The 24,690-nt window shown below is 44.7% G+C and overlaps 1 protein-coding gene and 1 long non-coding RNA gene across 6 annotated transcripts in view; one reads left to right on the top strand and one right to left on the bottom strand.

Moving 5' to 3' along the window:
* Positions 1-24,690, top strand: part of LOC144382244 (uncharacterized) — a 129,776-nt gene that overhangs the window by 47,173 nt on the left and 57,913 nt on the right. The gene's annotated exons all lie outside the window — the stretch shown is intronic.
* LOC118550307 (uncharacterized) overlaps positions 1-24,690 on the bottom strand; it is a 114,090-nt gene that overhangs the window by 42,519 nt on the left and 46,881 nt on the right. For 3 of the 5 annotated variants that reach the window (XR_013448793.1, XR_013448794.1, XM_078074672.1), the window contains 2 exons: positions 22,200-24,685; positions 4,868-4,986 (listed from right to left, as the gene is read on the bottom strand). The gene's annotated coding sequence lies outside the window, so the exon portion shown is untranslated. Of the gene's footprint in view, positions 1-4,867; positions 4,987-21,902; positions 22,100-22,199; positions 24,686-24,690 lie in introns of all 5 variants that reach the window. The other 2 variants (XR_013448795.1, XR_013448792.1) reach the window with 2 other exon arrangements.

Below are 24,690 nucleotides of genomic sequence, written 5' to 3'. Positions count from 1 at the left end.
AGCACCAACTTCATAGGATGGTTCTGAGCATTAAATAAATTACTATTTAAAGTTCTTAGAACAGGGGCGCCTGGGTGGCTCAGTTGGTTAAGCATCTGATTCTTGGTTTTGGCCCAGGTCAAGATCTTAGGGTCGTGAGATCGAGCCCCGCACTGGGCTCTGCACTCAGCGTGGTGTCTGCTTGGGATTCTCTTCCTCTCCCTCTACCCCTCCCACCACCCGCACTCTCTCTGTCTCTGTCTCTCTCTCTAAAATGGATAAGTAAATAAAATCTAAATTTCTTAGAACAGTCATTGGCTCATATTAAGTGATCAACAAATGACAGCAATGGTTACTACTACTAGTAGTAGCGATAGTAGAGGTAGGGGTGGTGGGGGTGGTACAACTACTACTACCATCATTACCATTGTTATCCACCCAGACAAATCAAACTACCCAGACTAACATGAAGAAGTGTAAAAATTGGGAAGAGAAAAATGTCAGGTTTTAACTTCTTCAAATTCTGGAAGGAGAAAGTGAGTTACATAGGGAGGAGTTACATGGTTTCCATCTGGGACAGAGTAGATCACAAGAAACCTACGCTGGACAATATCACTGGGTATAATTTGAGGTGGGCCTTGGAACAGAGAGTGAATGTTCAGCCTCTTTATACAGAGAGTCTTCACTGAATGAATGAGTGGTCATGATCCATTTCAGAGAATCCTGGTGGGCAAGAGCTGAACCACCATTCAGGTGATTCCAGGAAAACACCCAAGGATGTGTTAGGAGGGAATTCTCCTGAAAGTAGAAGCAGAATTGCCTAGTTCTGCCTCTGCACCTCCCCCAAGGAGGGGAACTATTCTCCAACTGACCATTGGCTTAGCCTTTTAATGCAATCATGGAGAACAAATCTAGACAATGTTTCCAATGACAGTGTGTTTCTTCCCTGCTCTGCTCACATTTCTGCACTCTTCCTCAAGAGAGAAAAGAATTCCTGCCCTTCTGTACCCATCATCTGTGTGTCACCCAATCCCGGAAGCAGACAATGGCTCATCTAATCTTCATTGGGCCAAGTGTAGCTGCAGGTCACTACACTGAAAGGCAACGTACTTTCTTCTGCTTTATACAATAGACCCAGGAGACTGCTCCTAGAAGTGCTTTCTCTCCACTTTCTCCTCCTCCATCTGCAAGATGGAGAAAGGGTCTTACCTGTCAGAGTAGGCTGGATGATACTCTAGCCTCAGTGGAGAGAGGCCCAGACATTCCCTCTTCCTTTTCTTTTCTCCCTGGGCCTCCATGTGGCCAGCTCCCAGGCAGAAGTCAAAGCCAGCGTCCAAGCCCTGCCAGCTCTGCCTGCACCCAGTGTGGAAGGCCAGTCCACCATTCCCATCTGGGCCATACTATGTGACCCATGCCTCCTCCCCTGTCCACCTCTCGCCCTCCCAATTGTCCTTTGGCTCTTGTTCATGGTATGTAGAAACACATAGTTCAGACCACCTGTGGGAAAGTAGAGATGAGTGAGAGCATCTAGTTACTCAGAAAACCTGACATCAGAGGGCTGATGGGAAGATAAAATGACACTAACTACGTAAGAGGTGGAGACACTCAAGAAGTGGCACCCATTTCCCCTCCACAGGACTTAGGACAGCTGTCACATTAGGATATGCTGATCCCATCATGTGCTTCGTATCTGTCACCCTGGCCAGATTTTGAGCTTGATGAGAGCAGGAACCATCTCTGACCATTTGTCACTGTCCCCAAGTCCCCACCAGAGTGGGTGCTCAAGAAATTGTGGAGCTTGAACAAATGACTAAATGAGGACATCAGCTCCTACCTCGAGGAACTGTGGCAGCAGGAGAGGAGATCACACGCAGGAGAGGTTATTGTAAGTCACTGAATGCCACGAAAACAAGAAAAATGGTTATTTCCATCATCTGTGAGGTGCCGAGGGAATCACAGACCACTGGGTGGGACAGGGGTGAGAAAGAAGAGAATTAGAACTGGGGCAAAGATGCCAGGAGGAGCCGTGAGGAGGTGGCCTGGGGGAATGGAAGGGGGAATGACAGAGAGAGTGGCATCATGGCTTTTGCTAAGCAGGGGCTGAGCATCAATCCATCTGTGCCAACCATGAAGCTGAGGTATTTGTTCATCTTTCCCTCCTGAACAGTGACCTCCACAGAAGGATTTTTTCATTCATTCATTCATTCATTCATTCAATAAATAGGTATTGGTTTCCCACTGAGTGCACTTTACTGAGCACTTACTAATTTCACTTCAAAGTGCAGTGAATATAGCAATGAATAAAACAGACCAAGTTCTGTTCTATGGAACTTCCATGCCAGTGGAGATGGACAAATAATAAATAAATTAGCCCCTACAGATATCATGTCCAGGATAAGTGCCTTGAAAGAAAATAAAACTGCAGAAAGGTATAGGGAATGATGGGAATTGGGGCTATGCTATTGAGAGAGGTCAGAAAAAGGCCTTTCTCAATAGACATGAGCTGTGAGGAAATGTGAGGGAACAACATTCTGAGCAGATGGAACAGCAGGTGTAGAGGCTCTTGAGTGGAAGTATGGTTGACGGGGTGGAGTGAGCAAGGCAGAAGTCGGAGGTGAGATCAGAGAGGTGGTAGGGCACCTGATCATGTGGGGCCTCATTCTCCATGACAAGGAGTAATAAGATGAGTGTGATTATCTGATATATTCTTTACCAGATCACTCTAGCTGCCTTGTGGGAGAACAGATGGAGGGCAAGAGTGGCCGGAGGAGACCACTGAAACAAGGGGATTGCTGTAGTCCAGATGAGGGATGATGGTGCCCGGAACCAGGGTGTGATGGAAGAGGAGGGCAGTCCCTGAAATGAGGCTTTTTTCTACCTGTGAGGACATTCGAGTTGTATCAGAAAGCAGAGGTGGAACTAAAGGGGACCTTGAACCTCAGCTGGTCTAAGCACCTTCATCTGTGGTCACATGGGTAGACACTGCACAGAACCTGGCATGAACCCCCAGTTCAACACTCTTCCACCTCGTGGCTCCTGTTTGGTCATTGTCACTATCCCTTCTATTTCTGTGGCTTTGGAGAAACAGAGCCACAAAGAGCTACTGCACTTTAGAGGCTGAAAGTAAAATTAAGAACAACTTATAATTTAGGCATTATACACCACCTACTTCCCAGAAGAATTTGAGACAGCTTACAGTAACAATCATCTTTAAACCATCTGCACAGCCACTGAAAAACATGTTTTCAGAGAATCCTTAAAGGCACAAGGAAACATTCAAAACACAACGTTAAGTGAAAAAGCTAGAACACGACACTTTCTTTACTATCGTATTGTATAATGTATAATATAAAGACTGAGAGAGGAGAGAGGGAAGAAAGAGAGGGAGAGGGTGGGCAAGAGGAAGGGAGGGGAAAGGCAGGGAATAGAAACAGGGAGGGAAAAATAAATGGAAAGAAATATTTACAGTGGTTATTTCCCTTCTTAAAATTGTCTGGAGAGACCTCATTGTTAATAACATGGTTCCCTGAGATGTTATAACTAAGATGATTTTGAAGGGTAGTAACATCTTTTTCATGTTAATAGTTATACATTTATAGATCGAATATGTATTTTCAAAATATAGCCAATACATCAAAACCATGTGCGCTGGCTCAATCTCATTTGTCCCTCCAGATCCATTCTCCACTTCCCTCTGCCCTGCTCTGTGCAGAAGAAGTTCCTTTCTCCTCTAGCCTTTGGCTGGTTGGAGACAACAGGGACTCCAGTGAAAAACCAGAGGGCAGAAGAGAGGGGTGAGGGTATTCCCTCCCCTCCCCACCCCATGACCTTCCTGCCTTACCCCAGCTATGGACTTACTGTGTCCCTCAGTTGCCTCCTAGGGCTCCAGCTGTCCTTGGGTCCCACTAATACTGTCTGGTTTCCTCTTTGCTAGTTCCTAGTGTTCACTGTCCTTTGCTGCTTCTCTCAACCCAGCCCTCAACTCAACAGCAGTCCCTTTATTCAACTCTCTTTAGTACTTCTTAAAGTTTAATGTGCATCAGAATCCCTTGGAAGGCTTGTGAAAATACAGATTCCTACTCACCCCCCACCCCCAACCCCAACCTGAGACTCTGATTCTGTAGGTCTGGGCAGGGCCTGAGAAGTCTTATTTCACACATGCTCTCAGGAGACACCACACTCCCTATGTGTTGTCTACTTCCTGCCTACCCATACTTGAGCAGAGCAGTCCAACAGAAGTTTCTGCGATGGTGGAAGTGCTCTATAATATTCGGCACTCTCCAACGGGGTAGCCATATGTGGCTTGTAAGTATTCATAAGTGGCTAGTGCGATTGAGGAATTTTGTTACATTTTAATTTTATGCCATTTCAGTTAATAAAAATAATCAGCTCTGAGCTAATAAAAGTAGTTGGCACTCTCAACATTCAACTTGGAAATTTCCTTAATCAGACTGACAGGTTCATTAGGTACTATTTCTACCTCCGTGTTCTTGCAGGGCACATTCTGCTATTGGTTCTGGCAGTTCATTCTTCAAGTCCCATTTTCTTCTGCCTTCAAGAGCAGTGTTCTCACTGCCCTTCCAGCCTCCGTTTACAGTCTCGTTGAGGTACTCCAGCCTCCAACTGATGCCTGGTTATAAGGCCATTGCCATCTGTTTTACATTTATGTGACCTCAGCGCCCTACATCCAGGTACCGATTTCTCTTTCAGTTATGTATTGATGCTCGAGACTTAGTGACTTAAATCAACAACAATTTTACTATCTCTCCTGATTCTGTGAATTGACTAGGTTCGGCTGGGCGATTCTTCTGCTCTATATGGTGTCGGCTGGGGATACAGTTATCTGGGGGGCACAACTGGGATGGAACATCCACGATGGTTTACTCACCTGGCCAGCAGCTGGGGTCAGCTGGACACTCAGGTGGGACTGTCAAGCAGAGTGCCTCACTTCTTATCCATGTGACTTCTCCGTGGAGCCTGAGTTTCTCATAGCATGGCAGCTGGGTTCTGAGAGGCAAGAAGTGGAAACTGCTCAGAAATCTCAGGACATCATTTCTGGTGCCTTCTAGTGACTAAAGAGAATCATGGAACAGCACAGATCCAAGGGACACAAGTTCCGCCCCTTGGTGTGAGGAACGGCACCTGCACAGGGAGAGGGGAGGGATGGCTGGGGCCATCTTTGGAGACGGGCTGCCACAGTGCCTCTACCCTTAGCGAGTGTCCTTCACAGCCAGGATGAACTATGCAGACCACTGCTTCTCAAACGTCAGTGTACCCATAATACCCTGGAGGTTGCGTGACAATGCAGCTGTGATTTACTGGATCTAAGTGGGTCCTAGGAAGCCACGTTTACAAGTTTCACGCGATTGTAGATGCTGCTGGTTCAAAGATCACATTCTGAGTAACAAGGATGCTGTTTCCATAGTGGAGGTAGCCAAGGGTTAAAGATCACAGACCTAAGGTCAAAATCCATCTCTCCCACTTTTTTTGTGGGTCCTTGAGTATCCTCTGGGCTCAGTTTCCCCATCTGTTTAAATGGAATAGTGAAACAATTGCGAGAACCAATAGGAAGAAGTACAATACGGTACCACTGAGTCTCTTGGTAGCTGTGTGTCAGGGGCACTTAACTTCCCCTCTCTGAGCTTTAGTTTCTTTACCTAAAATTAAAGTGGGAATGGGAATGATAGTACCTACGACATACAGTCATTATAATATTTGGGAAAACGTGGAATTAACATATGGTGAATATGTGAGAAGATATGGGATATATACTTGTTTCCCCTTTTGCCTTTCCTCCCCCTCAGCCCCATCAAACATATCCCAGGTCAGCATTCGTTACAATTTGGTGGACAGACAGGGTGGAAGGAAGCAAGGGCTGAGGTTCTGAGGTAAGTGAAGTTGGGAGCTAATCCATGGTCTACATCTAACAATGACCCACTCCATGGAAAAGTAGGAGTTTGCTTCTCCTTCTCCCCCTAGTGGGTTGGAACCAAGAGAATAAGCAAGAACCGTATTTGTCCTACATTGTGGCAAATAGCCTGAGCTCCGTTGTTTGTGGTATCAGTGCCTGGTGTGCATAATGATCCCTGCTGGGAAATTCAGCTGTGGCATGATCACAATGAGAAGAGTCATGAGGCACCGAGTCCCACAATGCTCCTGAGCTAGTTCCATGTGTGCTATGCCCCCATGGGGATCCTTGAACCATTACTGGGAATCAGATGCTCCGGACCACTGAGGACAGACAGTTCAAGTCTGTTTGGTCATGTATTTGGGCTCTCTTGTATTCACTGAAATCTGTACAAAAAACAAAATGCCGGGGGCAGAGCAAGATGGCGGAGGAGTAGGAGACCTGGATTTCGTCTGGTCCCAGGAATTCAGCTGGATAGGGGCCAAACCATTCTGAACACCTACAAACTCAACAGGAGATTGAAGAAAAGAAATGCAACAACTCTCTGAACAGAAAAGCGACCACTTTCTGGAAGGTAGGACGTGCGGAGAAGTGAATCCGAGGCGATATTCCGGAGGACAGACAGCGGGGGAGGGGGCCTCTGTGCGCCACTTCTGGCAAGTGATAGAGCCGCAGAGCACAAAGTCAGAACTTTTAGAAGTCCGCTCCGCTGAGGGACGTCGCTCCACTGGCTAAGTGGGGGGTGGAACCCTCACAGGACAGTGTGGTCTCAGGACCCCCAGGGTCACAGAAAGACCGGGGGTGCCTGAGTGCGGCAGAGCTCCCAGGTATCGGAGCGGGGAAGCTGGCTGCAGAGACGGAGCCCAGGCGCGGGCTCTCAGCTCGGGGTTGCCATAAACTGTGATCCGTGGCACAGTCGGGCCACTGCTGTACTCCAGCAGGGACCCAACAAGCGGCAGATCCGGGGAGACTCACCTTCCTCCCCCGGGAGGAGCGGCGCGGGAGTGCACTGCAGGGATCTGCTGGGTTTGGAGACTCCGCACTGAGTCGGGTGCCAGAGATTGGAACACTCGGTCACAGGCCGGGTGAGCACGGAGTGCGGCCGGAGAATGGGGAGACGGGAGTGACTGACGGCTTTTCTCTGGGGGCTCACTGAGGAGCGGGGCCCCGAGTTCTCGGCTCCTCCGGGGCGGAGACTGGGACGCCGCCATTTTCACTCTCGGCCTCCAAAACTGTACGGAAAGCTTGCAGGGAACAAAAGCTCCCGAGAGCAAACCCGAGCAGATTACTTAGTCCGGACCGGGCAAGGGCGGGGCAATTCCGCCTCCGGCAAAGACTTCTGGGAACCACGGCAACAGGCCCCTCCCCCAGAAGATCAGCGAGAACAGCCAGCCAAGACCAAGTTTCCGATCAATGAGAACGGCAGAACTCCAGCGCTAGGGGAATACTGCACATAGAATTCATGGCTTTTTTACCACGATTCTTCACTCTTTCAAAGTTAATTTTTTTTTAACTTTTTTTTTTTTGAATTTTTCTTTTCCCCTTTTTCAACCAACATCTTATCAATCCTTTTAAAAAACATTTTTAGTTTTCATTTTTAGAGTCATATTCTATCCCTTCATAGTAGTTACCCTTACTTTTGGTATATATATATATATATAAGTTGTTCTCTCTTTAAAATTTTGAGATAGAGTTTCTTCTAACAGATCAAAATATACCCTAAATCTCTAGTGTATGGCTTTGTTCTAGTCTCCTGCCTGATCACATTCTCTCCCTTTTTTTTCTTTTTTTTTTAAATCCTCTTCTTTTTTTTCAAACAACTTATCAATTTCTTTTATAAAATCTTCTATAATTTTCATCTTTACAGTTATATTCCATCCCTTTATATTATTAACCCTTATTTTTGTACATATATAAATTTTTCTTTCTTTAAAATTTTGGGAGGCACTTTCTTCTAACAGACCAAAATACACCAAAATCTAGTGTGTGGCACCGATCTATGCACCAGCCTGATCATATTCGATCATATTCTATTTTGTTTTGTTTTGTTCTGTTTTTATCTTTTTCTTTTTCTTTTTTCTTTCTTTCCCTTTCTTTTCCCCTGGTTTCAGGTCTTTTCTGATTTGTTTAGAGTATATTTTCTGGGGACATTGATACTCTGTTAGCATTTTGTTCTCTCATTCATCTATTCTCCTCTGGACAAAATGACAAGACAGAAAAAAATCACCTCAACAAAAAGAACAAAAGGCAGTACCGACTGCCAGGGACCTACTCAATACGGACATTAGTACGACGTTGGAACTAGAGTTCAGAACGATGATTTAAAAGATACTAGCTGGGCTTGAAAAAAACATGGAAGTTATTAGAGAAACCCTTTCTGGAGAAATAAAAGAACTAAAATCTAACCAAGTCAAAATCAAAAAGGCTATTAATGAGGTGCAATCAAAAATGGAGACTCTTAACTGCTAGGATAAATGAGGCAGAAGAGAGAATATAGAATAGCGATATAGAAGACCAAATGATGGAAAATAAGAAGCTGAGAAAAAGGGAGATAAACAACTACTGGATCACGAGGGCAGAATTCGAGAAATAAGCGATACCATAAGATGAAACAACATTAGAATAATTGGGATCCCAGAAGAAGAAGAAAGAGGGAGAGGGCCAGAAGGTATATTGGAGCAAATTATACCAGAGAACTTCCCTAATTTGGGGAAGGAAACAGGCATCAAAATCCGGGAAGCACAGAGAACCCCTCTCAAAATCAATAAAATAGGTCAACACCCTGACATCTAATAGTAAAACCTACGAGTCTCAGAGACAAAGAGAAAATCCTGAAAGCAGCTTGGGAGAAGAGATCTGTAACCTACAATGGCAGAAACATTAGATTGGCAACAGACCTATCCACAGAAACCTGGCAGGCCAGAAAGGACTGGCATGATATATTCAGAGCACTAAGTGAGAAAAATATGCAGCCAAGAATACTATATCCAGCTAGGGCTAAACCAGCCCTACAAGAAATCTTGAAACAGGTCCTCTAAGCAAAGAGAGAGTCTAAAAGCAACATAGACCAGAAAGGAACACAGACAATATACAGTAACAGTCACCTTACAGGCAATACAATGGCACTAAATTCATATCTTTCAATAGTTACCCTGAATGTAAGTGGGCTAAATGCCCCAATCAAAAGACACAGGCTATCAGATTGGATAAAAAGACAAAACCTGTTGATATGCTGTCTGCAAAAGACTCATTTTAGACCCAAAGACACCCCCAGATTGAAAGTGAAGGGGTGGAAAACCATTTACTATGCTAATGGACACCAAAAGAAAGCTGGAGTGGCAATCCTTATATCAGACAAATTAGATTTTAAACCAAAGACTGTAATAAGAGATGAGGAAGGACACTATATCCTACTTAAAGGGTCTATCGAACAAGAAGATCTAACAATTGTAAATGTCTATGCCCCTAACATGGGAGCAGCCAATTATATAAGCCAATTAATAATGAAAGCAAAGAAACACATCGACAACACTAATAGTGGGGGACTTTAACACCCCCCTCACTGAAATGGACAGGTCATCTAAGCAAAAGATCAACAAGGAAATAAAGCCTTTAAATGACACACTGGAACAAATGGACTTCACAGATATATTCAGAACATTCCATCCCAAAGCAACAGAATACACATTCTTCTCCAGTGCCCATGGAACATTCTCCAGAATAGATCACATCCTAGGTCACAAATCAGGTCTCAACCGGTACCAAAAGATTGGGATCATTCCCTGCATATTTTTAGACCACAATGCTTTGAAACTAGAACTCAATCCCAAGAGGAAAGTCCGAAAGAACTCAAATACATGGAGGCTAAAGAGCATCCTACTAAAGAATGAATGGGTCAACCAGGAAATTAAAGAAGAATTTTAAAAATTCATGGAAACAAATGAAAATGAAAACACAACTGTTCAAAATCTTTGGGATACAGCAAAGGCAGTCCTAAGAGGAAAGTATATAGCAATACAAGCCTTTCTCAAGAAACAAGAAAGGTCTCAAATACACAACCTAACCCTACACCTAAAGGAGCTGGAGAAAGAACAGCAAATAAAGCCTAAACCCAGCAGGAGGAGAGAAATAATAAAGATCAGAGCAGAAATCAATGAAATAGAAACCAAAAGAACAGTAAAACAGATCAACGAAACAAGGAGCTGGTTCTTTGAAAGAATTAACAAGATTGATAAACCCCTGGCCAGACTTACCAAAAGGAGAGACAAATGACCCAAATCAACAAAATCATGAATGAAAGAGGAGAGATCACAACCAACACCAAAGAAATACAAACAATTATAAGAACATATTATGAGCAACTCTATGCCAGCAAATTAGATAATCTGGAAGAAATGGATGCATTCCTAGAGATGTATCAACCACCAAAGCTGAACCAGGAAGAAACAGAAAACCTGAACAGACCTATAACCACTAAGGAAATTGAAGCAGTCATCAAAAATCTCCCAAAACACAAAAGCCCAGGGCCAGATGGCTTCCCAGGGGAATTCTACCAAACATTTAAAGAAGAATTAATACCTATTCTTCTGAAACGGTTCCAAAAAAATAGAAATGGAAGGAAAACTTCCAAACTCGTTTTATGAGGCCACCATTACCTTGATCCCCAAACCAGACAAAGACCCCATCAAAAGGGAGAATTACAGACCAATATCCTTGATGAACACAGATGCAAAAATTCTCACCAAAATTCTAGCCAATAGGATCCAACAGTACATTAAAAGGATTATTCACCACGACCAAGTCAGATTTATCCCTGGGCTGCAAGGTTGGTTCAACATCCACAAATCAATGTGATACAATATATTAACAAAAGAAAGAACAAGAACCATAGGATCCTCTCAATAGATGCAGAAAAAGCATTTGACAAAGTACAGCATCCTTTCTTGATCAAAACTCTTCAGAGTATAGGCATAGAGGGTACATACCTCAATATCATAAAAGCCATCTATGAAAAACCTACAGCGAATATCATTCTCAATGGGGAAACACTGAGAGCTTTCCCCCCTAACGTGAGGAACGTGGCAGGGATGTCCACTATCACCACTGCTATTCAACATAGTATTAGAAGTCCTAGCCACAGCAATCAGACAACAAAAAGAGATAAAAGGGATCCGAATCGGCAAAGAAGAAGTCAAACTCTCACTGTTTGCAGATGATATGATACTTTATGTGGAAAACCCAAAAGACTCCACCCCAAAACTGCTAGAACTCATACAGGAATTCAGTAAAGTGGCAGGATATAAAATCAATGCACAGAAATCAGTGGCATTCCTATACACCAACAACAAGACAGAAGAGAAATTAAGGAGTCGATCCCGTTTACAACTGCACCCAAAACCATAAAATACCTAGGAATAAATCTAACCAAAGAGGCAAAGCATCTGTACTCAGAAAACTATAAAATACTCATGAAACAAATTGAGGAAGACACAAAGAAATGGAAATACGTTCCATGCTCATAGATTGGAAGAACAAATATTGTGAAGATGTCAATGCTACCTGGAGCAATCTACACATTCAAAGCAATCCCCATCAAAATACCATCCACTTTTTTCAAAGAAATGGAACAAATAATCCTAAAATTTGTATGGAACCAGAAAAGACCCCGAATCGCCAGAGGAATGTTGAAAAAGAAAAGCAAAGCTGGCGGCATCACAATTCCGGACTTCCAGCTCTATTACAAAGCTGTCATCAAGACAGTATGGTACTGGCACAAAAACAGACACATCGATCGATGGAACAGAATAGAGAGCCCAGAAATGGACCCTCAACTCTATGGTCAACTCATCTTCAACAAAGCAGGAAAGAATGTCCAATGGAAAAAAAGACAGTCTCTTCAACAAATGGTGTTGGGAAAATTGGACAGCCACATGCAGAAGCATGAAACTGGACCATTTCCTGACACCACACACAAAAATAGACTCAAAATGGTTGAAAGACCTAAATGTGAGACAGGAGTCCATCAACATCCTAAAGGAGAACACAGGCAGCAACCTCTTCGACCTCAGCCACAGAAACTTCTTCCTAGAAACATCTCCAAAGGCAAGGGAAGCAAGGGCAAAAATGAACTACTGGGACCTCATCAAGATAAAAAGCTTTTGCACAGCAAAAGAAACAGTCCACAAAACCAAAAGACAACCGACAGAATGGGAGAAGATTTTTGCAGATGACGTATCAGATAAAGGGCTAGTATCCAAAATCTATAAAGAACTTCTTAAACTCAACACCCAAAGAACAAATGATCCAATCAAGAAATGGGCAGAAGACATGAACAGACATTTTTCCAAAGAAGACATCCAAACGGCCAACAGACACATGAAAAAGTGCTCAACATCACTCAGCATCAGGGAAATCCAAATCAAAACCTCAATGAGATATTACCTCACACCAGTCAGAATGGCTAAAATTAACAAGTCAGGAAAAGACAGATGTTGGCGGGGATGCGGAGAAAGGGGAACCCTCCTACACTGTTGGTGGGAATGCAAGCTGGTGCAGCCACTCTGGAAAACAGTACAGAGGTTCTTCAAAAAGTTGAAAATAGAGCTACCATACGATCCAGCAATTGCACTACTAGGTATTTACCCCAAAGATACAAACGTAGGGATCCAAAGGGGTACGTGCACCCCGATGTTTATAGCAGCAATGTCCACAATAGCCAAACTGTGGAAAGAGCCAAGATGTCCATCGACAGATGAATGGATAAAGAAGAGGTGGTATATATATACAATGGAATATTATGCAGCCATCAAAAAGAATGAAATCTTGCCATTTACAACGACGTGGATGGAACTGGAGGGTATTATGCTGAGCGAAATAAGTCAATCAGAGAAAGACATGCATCATATGACCTCACTGATATGAGGAATTCTAAATCTCAGGAAACAAACTCAGGGTTGCTGGAGTGGTGGGGGGGTGGGAGGGATGGGGTGGCTAGGTGATAGACACTGGGGAGGGTATGTGCTATGGTGAGCGCTGTGAAGTGTGCAAGACTGTGGAATCTCAGATCTGTACCTCTGAAACAAATAATGCAATATATGTTAAGAAAGAAAAAAAAAAGAGGAAGAATGTAGCAGGAGGGGAAGAATGAAGGGGGGGAATCGGAGGGGGAGATGAACCATGAGAGACTATGGACTCTGAAAAACAAACTGAGGGTTCTAGAGGGGAGGGGGTTTAGGAGGATGGGTTAGCCTGGTGATGGGTATTAAAGAGGGCACGTTCTGCCTGGAGCACTGGGTGTTATATGCAAACAATGAATCATGGGTCACTACATCAAAAACTAATGATGTAATGTATGGTGATTAACATAACAATAAAAAAATTTAAAAAAAAGATGAGAATATTGTTGTGGAACACTACGAAATGAAATTGGAAATTGATCTAAAATATGAATTATCAAAAGCAATATTGATTTCAACATCACAATCAAGGAAAGCCGAAAAAATAGTTTTACTTTGTTGTTGTTGTTGTTGTTGTTGTTAAAGAGCTTCTATGAAACAGCATGTACCTTAATAAACTTGCAGAAGTTGAGGTTGCTTTGGACATACTCTGAATTCAATCAAATCAACAGTGCAAAATGGAAGAAATGTTTTTAACATCTGGGATACTTGTTGTGAAACAAAGATCAGGATTATTAGATGGATCAATTAATGTTTTGTACTTTAAATTTTCATTTTAAGAGTACTAACTTTTAAATATTAAATATTTAGCAAAAAAAAAAAAAAATGCCTCTCAAGACTTGGGGATGACGTCAGGATATGAACTAAAACTACCCTACCTGGGAATAAGGCCACAACTGACAAGGCAAGAAACAATGCTTAATGTTCATTTTGCCCTTCATGCTCTGTTCTGAGAGATTGTGTACACATGCACTACCTCATCTTTACAACTTTAGGAAGACAGCATAATAGCCCCCATTTTATTTATAAGGAGACTAAGGACACAGAAATGAGGTGATCTACTTCAGGGCGTACAGTGACGGGATAGCACGTGGACTTGAAATCACATCTGCTTGATGACAAAATCTGCTGCAGTGTGTTCTGAGGGCTGGAGGCAGGTAGCATCTCACAGATAAAAATAAGCTTTCTCTCCTGCTTCAGTGACTCAGATGTTGATCCCTTGTTCCAACACACACATATACCCCTTGGGAAGAGAGAGCAGTCATAATAAAGCAGGACTTTAGGAAGCTACCTCCTCTAGTTCTATTGACCAAGGCAGAACTGGAAGAATCTATTGATCTGATCCGATCTGATATGAATACACTGTTCCCTGCATATGTGACTTGGCACCATGTACCTGGGTGACCAGGTGTTCCAGGCTGGATGCTCTGTGCCTCTGAGGTTTGGCACCGTACTGCATCATTTTCCCTCCCTGCAGGCCTCTTCTTCCCCTGTGTCTTCCTTGAGGACCCTTCTTCCTTGAGGACCCAGACCTTATCACGTTCTGCTTCAAACCCTCTGCATTGCCTGCCGTGATCCCTGAGGCAAGACCCGCCTCCTCTGGAGCCATTCCATCTCTACTCTGGTCCTCCTCCAGCCTATCCTCTGGAATGCTCTGAAAATGCAATTTAAATGAGGTCACTCCCAACTTCAAAATCCCTCAGGAACTCCCACTCCCTTTCAGGTCAGAGCATCCAAAGTCCTTCCTAAACTCATCCCCTGCTGTTCCCTTACCCACATCTGGCTCCCCAGCCACGCCCAGTCACCTGCAGCATCACAGCAGGTTCTCACTTCCCCGCTTTTACTCATGCTGTTTCCTAGGCCTGGAATGCCTTTTCCTCAACTCACTTGCCTACCAGTAGGCCTTCAGCAAGTCACCTCACCTCTCTGAGATTCAGCTGACTCATCATTACAATGAGGCTAACTACGCCTTCCTCACACGTGGTTGGACAATTAAGGGGGACAAGATATGCAACGTGGCCAGAACAGTCTGGCAGCCATTAGTGACTCCACCTGGCTATGGTGGGGAGGAGGTCTAATCCTTGGCCCAGAATCCTCCCTGCCAATAGCACCTTAGTCACTTTTATGTTTTCCAAGGAAGCTTCTCTCACTATCCGGTCCTCTACCCAAGGCTTTTTCCTTCAGAAAACCAAACTCTGAATGATTTACAGGGAGTAAAGAAAAGTGGTGCTTTCTTCTCTCCTATGGCCAAGAGGGGAAAGAGAGGGAGAGTAAGGTAGCCCAAGGAAGTGAAAACTTTGGAATGGTCACTGGGCTTGGAGAGATTCAGACCCAAACTTGGGGATGGGGGACAAGGGGATTGATTACTTCCCTTTCTCTTAGAGAGTGACTTGAAGTTGTAAGGACAGTCTCATTCAGGACCATACACAACACTTTCTTGGCAAACTACTACCCTTGATTGCCCTTTGGGAAAAGCATGAGCAGAAGGGGGAAAATAGTAAAGTATTTTACCCTAAAAGCCCCACAGCCTTTTGGACGAATTGCCTGCCATGGCTAGAGCCGCAGGGAGGTTTCAAGCAGTTACCTGCCTAAGATCCTCATAAATTGTCCACTTCGACAGTCGGATGCTAAACTGAACTTAAGGGACAAGAGAAAGAGGCATAAACATTAAATACATAATCTTTCAAGTGTGTCCCTTCATTTCTCATCTGATCCTGTTTCTTCTTCAAAGGGAATCGTTTTCTCTTGTCTTTCTCCTTTTTTTTTCCCCCTCACTTGACATTGCACGGAGGAGTAAGAGATCGTCAGTGAGATTTCTGATTCACCACACTGACAATGGAACTCTAAGAAAGAGAGAGCAGTTCAGCGGAAAGCAGAGTGAGAGGCAGCCGTCTTGGTTGCTTCTCACCTGCTCTATCACTTTCCCGGGACAGGTCTTCTGGTGAGGGGCTGAACCTCTCCAATTCCCACTTCCTTCATCTACAAAATGGGTAAAAGCATGCCAACCACTCGGGGTTGTTGGGAAATGTAAGTGGAGGAAGACATACACAAGGCAGTATGTAGTATGCACTCAACACATGGCTGTGATTGTTGTTCTGACTGCTGTTCTTTTACTGGAATACACTTAAAATACTTCTGTAGCCACCTAGACATGTCCTCTGTGCCTTGACACTCTGATTTCCCTCCCCTGCTTCATTTTTCTCCATAGCCCTCATCAATGCCTGATAGACAACACGTATTTCCTTGTTTGTAATTATCTCTTTTCCTCATAAGAATGTAAGCTCCTTAAGGACAAAGATCTTCAACTACCTCCTTTTATTACAAAAATCCCAATAGTTATCAAATGCTTAGCACACAGCAGATGCTCAATCAATATTTGTTGGACGAATGACTCAACTAGGGCCAGAGATGGTTCCAAGAGGGAGCACACACAGGGCTGGCAGTTGATGCCGGCTGTCAGCTGGTAGCTCAGGGGGCCCGTCCCCAGGCGTACCTCCCATGACCTCTCCAGCATGGCAGTCTCAGGATAGTTCCATATCTTACATCACAGTTGGCTTCCCCCAGAACAAGTGCCTCAAGATGACAAGGTGGAAGCTTTGCCTTTTATTGACCCAAGGCTCAAAAGTCAGAGTGTCACTTCTGCCATAGTCTATTAGTCAAAGCAGTCACAAGCCCACCCAGGGCAAGAGGAGGGAACACAGACTTGACTTCCTGATGGGAGGAGTGATAAAGGATTTGAAGCCATGTTTTCAAACCTCCACTGACATGATCTCAAATGCCTACAGGGACTAGCCAAGTATAAGAAGTAAGGGAAGTGGATGTTGATGAGTGAGTAATAGAGATGGTGGGAAGTGTGGGGGAATGAAGCCTTTTGCCCTATCCGGAATGACCGTCCAGAACTTAGCTCAAGTGAACGGTGGAATTTCCCAATTTTACAAACACGACGTGTGCCAAAGAGGGTATGTCTCAAGACCCATGGGTTTTCACTGGTCGACTCCAAAGATAAATGACCTGAAGTAGTGCTTTGTGTGAACAACGGGTCTGCCACTTATTCCTTCCTATTGGGTGAACTTGAAGGAACTTTGGAGTACCCCTCTCCAAAACAGGAAACAATGGGAATCAGATAAAAGACCTCTTTGGTAGAAATGGGTTGTTCTGGGTGCTAGGAAAAAAGAGTAAGTAAATGGAATGAGGTGAAACATTTCTTGACACACCTCCCATCATGTGCCAGGCATTTTATATGTATCATTCCATCTAACTGTCCCCAACAAGCTCAAGGGATAGCCCAAATTACTTTCCTGTCACAGGGTGATTAGGTCCCGAGTCACACGGGTAGAAGGTGGTGGAGTCCAGGTAGCCAGGACCCAAGAGCCCAAACACACAAACCCTCCCCCACCAGACCAGGCCCTTGGGAGCTACCAACGCTGCATAATTAATGTGCTGGCCCAGATGGGGTCACCCAAGCATGAGATCGCTGAGCTGATGAGTAAGTGGCATCATGGGAACCGCAGGCCCTCAAAAGGTTTACCATCCTCTGTATCGAGCATCTCCTGCTTGGTGGTCTTTACACCGGAAGAACTTCCCTATGATAATATTAACCACAATGTTTAGTAATAATAAAAATACCATTTCTAGAGTGCCCCCCATGTGATCTTCTCTTTGTCTGTATGCATGTATATATATTTTTTTCATTTAATCCTTAAAATAGTCCGTTTTACAGATGAGGAAACTGAGGCATAGAAAAGTTAAATAACTTGCCTGAGGAAACACAGGAGCACGGGGTACAGTCAGGGTTATAACCTAAGGCTATTGACTCAAAGCCTGTTCTCTGAAAACCGAGGCTACCCTGCCCGTACATTCTCCCACCTTATAGGTGCCGCCTTCATCAGTGAAGTTGGAGTGGGTTGTGTCCATTAGTATAGGACCCACCAGTCTCTCAATGGGCCCCACTGGATTCATTCATTCCTTGTGCCTCACAAACCCAAGGACTGAGGACACAAGCCCACCCAGGGCAAGAGGAGGGAACACACCAGTCAGTGGTGTTCAGAGAGACTGAGGCATGCTGGCAAAACTCACAAGAGACTGGCACATACACCAGAATGAACTCTCAGTGTGTCTACTTACAATGATTATTTGAAATGCCAAGAATACCAGAATGCCTCTGCTGGCATGAACAGCACATTCGTCCCTGGTCTGGAGCCAAATGACAATCATGTGTCCATTAGACAGATATTTGTGGAACATCTGCACAGGGGTGAGCAAAAGCAGGGATAGGAAAAAGGTGGTTAGGTGAGCATGTCATCATCTAAACTATGCTGAGCTTGTTTGGGTTGTAGGTGACAGAAGACCACTTGTATTTGTTTAAGTAGAAAGGAGAGTGTATATACTAAAGAAATATGGGGGTGTCTCATATTACCCCTGGACAAGAATTAAACTGTGGTCTCGAGAGGGATAGAAGTTAAGAACAAGGAAAACAGAAACCATGAGATCCTCTTTCTCTCAAATATATTATATATATGCTATATATACTATGTAACTTTTACTTGTTATATATATAAATTACATATATATTTTTATGTATCTATTTCTCCTAATTCCTCTCTCTCCTCCCATGGTCTGTCATATCACCTTTTCTCTATACATCTGCTTCATTCTTTTCTTGTGTAAGTCTTCACAGAGACTGAATCTTGAGTGAATTAAACAGAAAAAGCATTTATTGAAAGGATATTAGGAAGCCCAAAGAACAAGACAAAAAAACACCACAAACCAGGGATAAGGAGAGGCTAGCCAGGCAGACACGGCCAACCTCATACTACACACCGAGCCTGGTAAGGATGCTATTGCTGCCACTCCTGCAAACCCACCATCTCAGCTTGTCCACCCTCCCCACCTGCTGGCACCAGGCGCCACGTACTGCTGCCACGCTGCTCCCAGAACACAGGCTCTACCTCGCCTGGAGCAAGCTTGTGAGCCTTTCTTAACGGAAATTTACAATTGCATATACTATACCCACACACATACTCACACACACACATATATATACTCTATACACATACAGACACAGATAAATAGATACACATACACCCAAGTAGAGAGAATAGTATGAGGAACTCCCATCACTAACTTAAATAACTCTCAACTCATGGCCCATCCCCACATCCCCCATAATATTCTGAAGCAAATATCTTCATCTTATCATTTTATCTGTAGCTACTTCAACATGTATCTCCAGAATAGGGTTTCACAACCTTGGCATTACTGACATCTTGGGCCACGTCATTCTTTGCTGAGGCGGCTGTCCTGAGCATACTACAATGCTTAGCAGCATCCCTGGTCTACCCACACTACATGCGGGTAGCCTTCCTCACTCCTACTTATGACCCCAAATTTGTCCTAGACATTGCCGAATGTCTCCTAGGGAGCAGAACTGCCCTTGATGGACACACACACACACATATGTGCCCACAAAACTATCATCACACTTTAAACATTTAAAAATAATTTCATAATATCATGACATGTCAAGTCAGAGTTCAAATTTATATGATTGTCTCATAAATATTTTGACTCTATGTATTTGTTCAATACTGAATGAGAATAAGACCCATACCTTCCAACTGGTTAACAGGTCTCACAAGCCTCTTTTAATTACAGGCTTCACTTTCATTCTTCTCTTTCTTTACCCCTTGCAATTTATTTCCCTAAGACATCAGGTCCTGTAGGGGTGCCTGGGTGGCTCAGTTTGGTTAAGCGTCTGACTCTTAATTTTGGCTAAAGTCATGATCTCAGGGTCCTGGGATCCAGGCTCTTGTTGGGCTCCCTGCTCAGCGGGGAGCCTGCTTCTCCCTCTCCCTCTGCTGTTCCCCCCACTTGTGCTCTCTGGCTCCCTCTCTGATAAATAAATAAACAAAATCTGTAAACAAAACAAAACAAAAAACAACCCAAAACTTTCTGACAAGATTTAAGGGTTTAACACATTACAGCGAAGATGCAGATCACGTATCACAGAACTTGAAAGACAGAGCCCTGCTAAATGTCTTCAAACATTCATTTATGGATTCTCCCAATCTCGCTGCATGTTTTTTCAGATGACAAAAAGCCCAGTGCAAAAAAAAGCTTTGATGAAATGCATCCAGTTGGCAAACATGCCTGGTCCTTATACCTGGGGCCTATCCCAGAAGATTCTGACTCAGTCTAGAGTAGGACATAAGCATCTGTGTTTTCTTTTCTTTTTTCTTTTTCTTTTTTTAAGGAATTCAAGACACAGTTTATTTAATGTATAGTTAAATGCAAATAATTTTTTTTAATTTTATTTTATTATATTATGTTAGTCACCATACAGCATCTGTGCTTTCTTTAAAAAGCCTCAGGTCATGATACTGGAGTCCAGGAAATGAGCCCTGCATCAGGCTCCCCTCTCAGCAGGAAGTCGGTTTCTCCCTCTGGCCCTTCCCACCACCCCCCCCGCCCCCCAGCTCCTGTTCTCTCTCTCACTCTCTCCCTCAAACAAACAAACAAATATCTTTTTTAAAAAAGCTCCTCAAGCTTTGCTGATTTGCACTTTGGCTGGCTCCTACTGCCTTAGTCTCTGCAATTCCAAACCCAAACTTCCCCTATGTTGTTTAGATGTCTGCAGACACGGGGCCATTGGAAACTGAGGCAGAGAAGAACAGAGAAATTATAAAACCTATCCAACAGAGAGTCAAGAAAATGCAAGCTCTAGTTATACTGCTTCTCTGTCCTTATTCTGTGTATGAATTACTCTATAGTCAATTTACTTTTAAGTAAGCAACTTTGCACAAACTGTTACCAACAAATATTAAATAAATTAAATCATCAACAAATTTTAAATACACCTAATTGTGATATGGTACTGAAACTTATTTATTTCCATCTGATCATTTAAGTGGGACTTCAGATTCTCTTGGCAAATGGCAGTCGATAATGAAAAAAATTATTTCTAATACAAGAGTTCTACACATGTGGTCAGCAGCAACTGAAAACTGGACAAGAAATGAACTTGGGTGGAAGGCATTTAAGTTCACACATTTCACCACACACTGCCTCCAAGTCTTCCATACTTATGTATGTATCTATCTATTTCTTGAATCAACCACCACTAACACCCACTACATGTCAGACATGGCTCCACGTGTTCCATTAACGTTAAATATCATTTATCTTTACAATCATCTATGAAGTGGGATTATTATCATCCCCATTTCTCACATCAGGAAACTGAGACCCAGAATGGTTTAGGAACACAGCTCATGAGAGGCAGAGCTACGATCCGCTTGGATCTGGACTCCCAAGTTTTAAGTCACTATGTTTAGTATCCGGGAACCTACAAAAAGTGCAAGTCTTAACCCCAAACCTTGGCTTTCCCACCCTACAGTCCCTACGTGGCCCCAGCTTCAAGGGCATTCTCTCAATTCCTTTAACAGTTCACACTCCTTCCCTGCTCTAAGTGAACACCCTCCCACACCCTGTTTTTTTCTTAGCCTTCTGTTCTCAGCTTAAACATTATTGCCTAAATTACAAACTCTAATGCACCCTGTATTTCTCAGCACTCAAAGCAAAACTGTAATTACGTATTTCATGGGTATTTGCTTCCAGTCTTTTCCAACCAGGTCGTGAGTACATCGCACACCATGTCTGTCCTATTTACCATGGGTTCCCAATCGCTGAATACCCACCACCCACCCAAAGGGAAGGGCCTACCACAAAGTACACTCTCAACACTTTCTGTTGAATGAACGAATGAATGAAGTACACTCCACCTGGGCTTTCCGATATGTGACACCTATCTGTGCTCACAACGCTGCCCCCACTACACCCCTAGAATGTAGACTCCTGTGGCAGACACGCAAGAGCTCTGCAAAGTCCCGGCTCTGCGCACCAGTATTACGTGCTCCGGGGCAGACCATCCCCCCGCCCCAACACACCTTGACTGACCTGATCTCAGGTGCACAACGGGGACCCTGACAATCCCCAACGGAATGTAACCTATTCAAGAGGAAGAACCTGAACTCCTCCTCCCCTATCAACACCAGACTTACTTGCTTCTCGTCGGTCTTCCATAAAGACTTTAGCCCCGAGGAGGCCAAGACCCCGCCGGCCTGGTTCAGGCCGCATTCCCAGTCACGCTCTCCCCAGGCCTGGCGCACAGCACAACGGAGATAATTATCCGCTCCGTGAATGAAGCCCCGCGCTGTGCCCTTCACACGAAACGAGGGTCGCACGAGGTGACGGCTACCTTTTGGCGAACAAGCGCGTTCTGGAGACACAGGCCCGCCTCCCACCCGGGACCCAGCCCCCCGGGGACGCCGGCCCCTGACCCCGCGCCCCGCAGGCACCTCTGCACAGAGAAGCATCTTCGCAAGTGCCGCGCATTCCCTCGTCGTCTGTGTCTGTCGAGGAGGACGAACAGGAGCTGAAAGAGGGCGTCCTCAGACTAGTGGCCATGGCCGTGGAGGTTCCGGGGTGCTGTACCCACCGACAACAACGAAACCGGGTCCACAGGCGCTGGGGGGACGAGCCAGCCTCGGAGAAGGAAGGACGGCTCGGATCCACTGCGCTCAGGGGCGGGGCTCAGAGACACCGCCCACGTCAACTGCCCTAACAACCTTCCCGCTCATTGGTGCTTCTGCCCAGACGCTGATTGGACAATTTCCCGCCCGCTCGGCCCGCGGACGCACTCATTCGATAACTCTTTTGGCCCCGCCTACAGAGCCCTGGGCACAATCTATCCCTCCTTGCCCATCACCACCTGCTAGGACCTCAGTCAAACCACCATCTTCTCTCATGGTGCTGTTTTCTGAGTTTGGCGTCTGTGTGTTCATCACAAGCTTTAAATGGCTATAGTCTATTGAAAGGCCAGCTTTCCCCCATTGAATTGCTTTTGCACCCTTTTCAAAACTCAGTTGAGCATATTGGTGGGGACTATTTCTGGGTTCTTTGTTCTATTGATCTATGTGTCTGTCCTTCTGCAGATACCACACAATCTTCCTTATTAAAACTATCTAATAAGTTCTGAAATTGGGTAGACTGAATGTTCCCACTTTATTATTATTTTCAAAATTGTGTTTGAAACTACTCTTAATTCCTTTGTCTATCCACATACACTTTAGAATAATTCTGTCTATATCTACAAAAGAAAACAAACCCTGACTGGGTTTTGACAGGAATTGCATTAAATCCATCTATCAATCTGGGCAGAATGAACATCTTCACTATGCATAGTCTTCCAATTCACAAACATGGTATATCTCTCCATTTATTTATATCTCCGATTTCCTTTATCAGTGCTAATAGCTTTCAGCATGCGAGTGCTGGACATGCTCTGTTAGATTTATCCCTAAGTATAGTTTTACTAGTAATTGTGAACGTATGTTTGATAGTGGAGCCCACATGTTCATGGCTAGCATACAGCAATACAACTTTTACATGTTTCTTCTGTACACTGTTTCACTGTGAAATTCCATTATTACTTCTAAGAAGGATTACATTTTCATAACCTCTTGGGGCATAAGGCCTGAAATTAAGATTCCATATTAAGGGCTGTCTTCATACCAGGGAAAATCAAGGAGGGACTGAAACAGCCTAATGCAAGTTCTCCTCTCCCTCCTCCCTCACAGGTAAGGTCTCCTAACCAAAAACCCTTCTCATCACAGGGACCAGACATAGTGCCTGTTGATTTTTGGGAGCAGCGTTCAGTTCCCTAGAAGCCCACTGAATTCTTCAAGCAAGCCACTCATACCCTCCCACAGGAACCAGGACTTGCCACACCTTCTTGTTAGGACAAAGTCTTGCCTTCCAAGCCCCTGCTTGTTCCCTCTGTTCCCAAGTGCAATTCCCATGCAGCCCTGCACAGTGTGTGGTATCCTCCTCCCTTGAACCGTGAGAATATGTGACTAGCCAACTGCTGTCAGTCACATCTGTCAGGTGTCAAGGGATCCCTACAAGCCTAGAGCAGGAATCTCTCTCTCGTCAGGGAACTGAGGAGAAGTCGAATAAAAGCAAGTGACAAAACAAACAGGGTGGCCCCACATTAACTGAGGACACGGGGTCAGCTTGACGTGCTCCTTCGCTAACTAACTGGCTTCAGAGGTGACAATCACGATCTGGGACGGAACTGGCAATTGCGGGCCAGCTTGTGTGTTAGCTTGGGTTCTGTTGGCTCAAATGGAGGTTGCCATCCGTTTCCAAACTAATGTCCCATCCTTGCCAACAAGGTGACTACAGATGTGAATGGACTGTATCTAGGAGGAAGGTGCCATCAGTGTGACTCCACCTGGCCTGTATCGGTCTCCAAGGCTCCCCGCTGAGGTCGGCAACCACACGACCTGCTGACTGGTGTGCTTGAGTTCCACTGACTGGGTGTTGGGCCAGTGCTTAGGGCAGACAGACAGATCCCGGTGGGGAGAGCGCACCCCACGCACCGTCCTGGGGATGACCCTCTGTGTTGTGGGCGGAAAGGAAGAAGGCCACGACCCCAGGGAGATGTAAGAATGGCTCCCTGGCTGCGTCCTGAGTCACTGTGGTTCAGGCAACGCGAGTGGCCTTGCCCATCTCCCCAGCTGCCGCTCCTCTCCCTGTTACCGTGTGTCCTCTGGAGCCCTCAGGGTTTTGAGGCGCACATCCATGGCAGCCCAGGGCCCAGGAGCTGATGAGAAACACAAAAGTGGAGGGTCGGCCGTTTGGTGCTCCACTTCTCTCCCAGTGCAAAACCCTTCCTCCACTTGCTTTCTCTTAGTGTTGTTGCTTCCCAGCGCGTCCAGGGACTCATCTCTGGATCCAGGGGCTTGAGGCTCCCACTCTGGCCATGGACAAAATGGTCTTCCTGGC

The sequence above is a fragment of the Halichoerus grypus genome, chromosome 6, assembly GCF_964656455.1.
Source record: "Halichoerus grypus chromosome 6, mHalGry1.hap1.1, whole genome shotgun sequence".
Taxonomy (NCBI): Eukaryota; Metazoa; Chordata; class Mammalia; order Carnivora; family Phocidae; genus Halichoerus; species Halichoerus grypus.
This window is presented reverse-complemented; position numbering and strand designations above follow the sequence as displayed.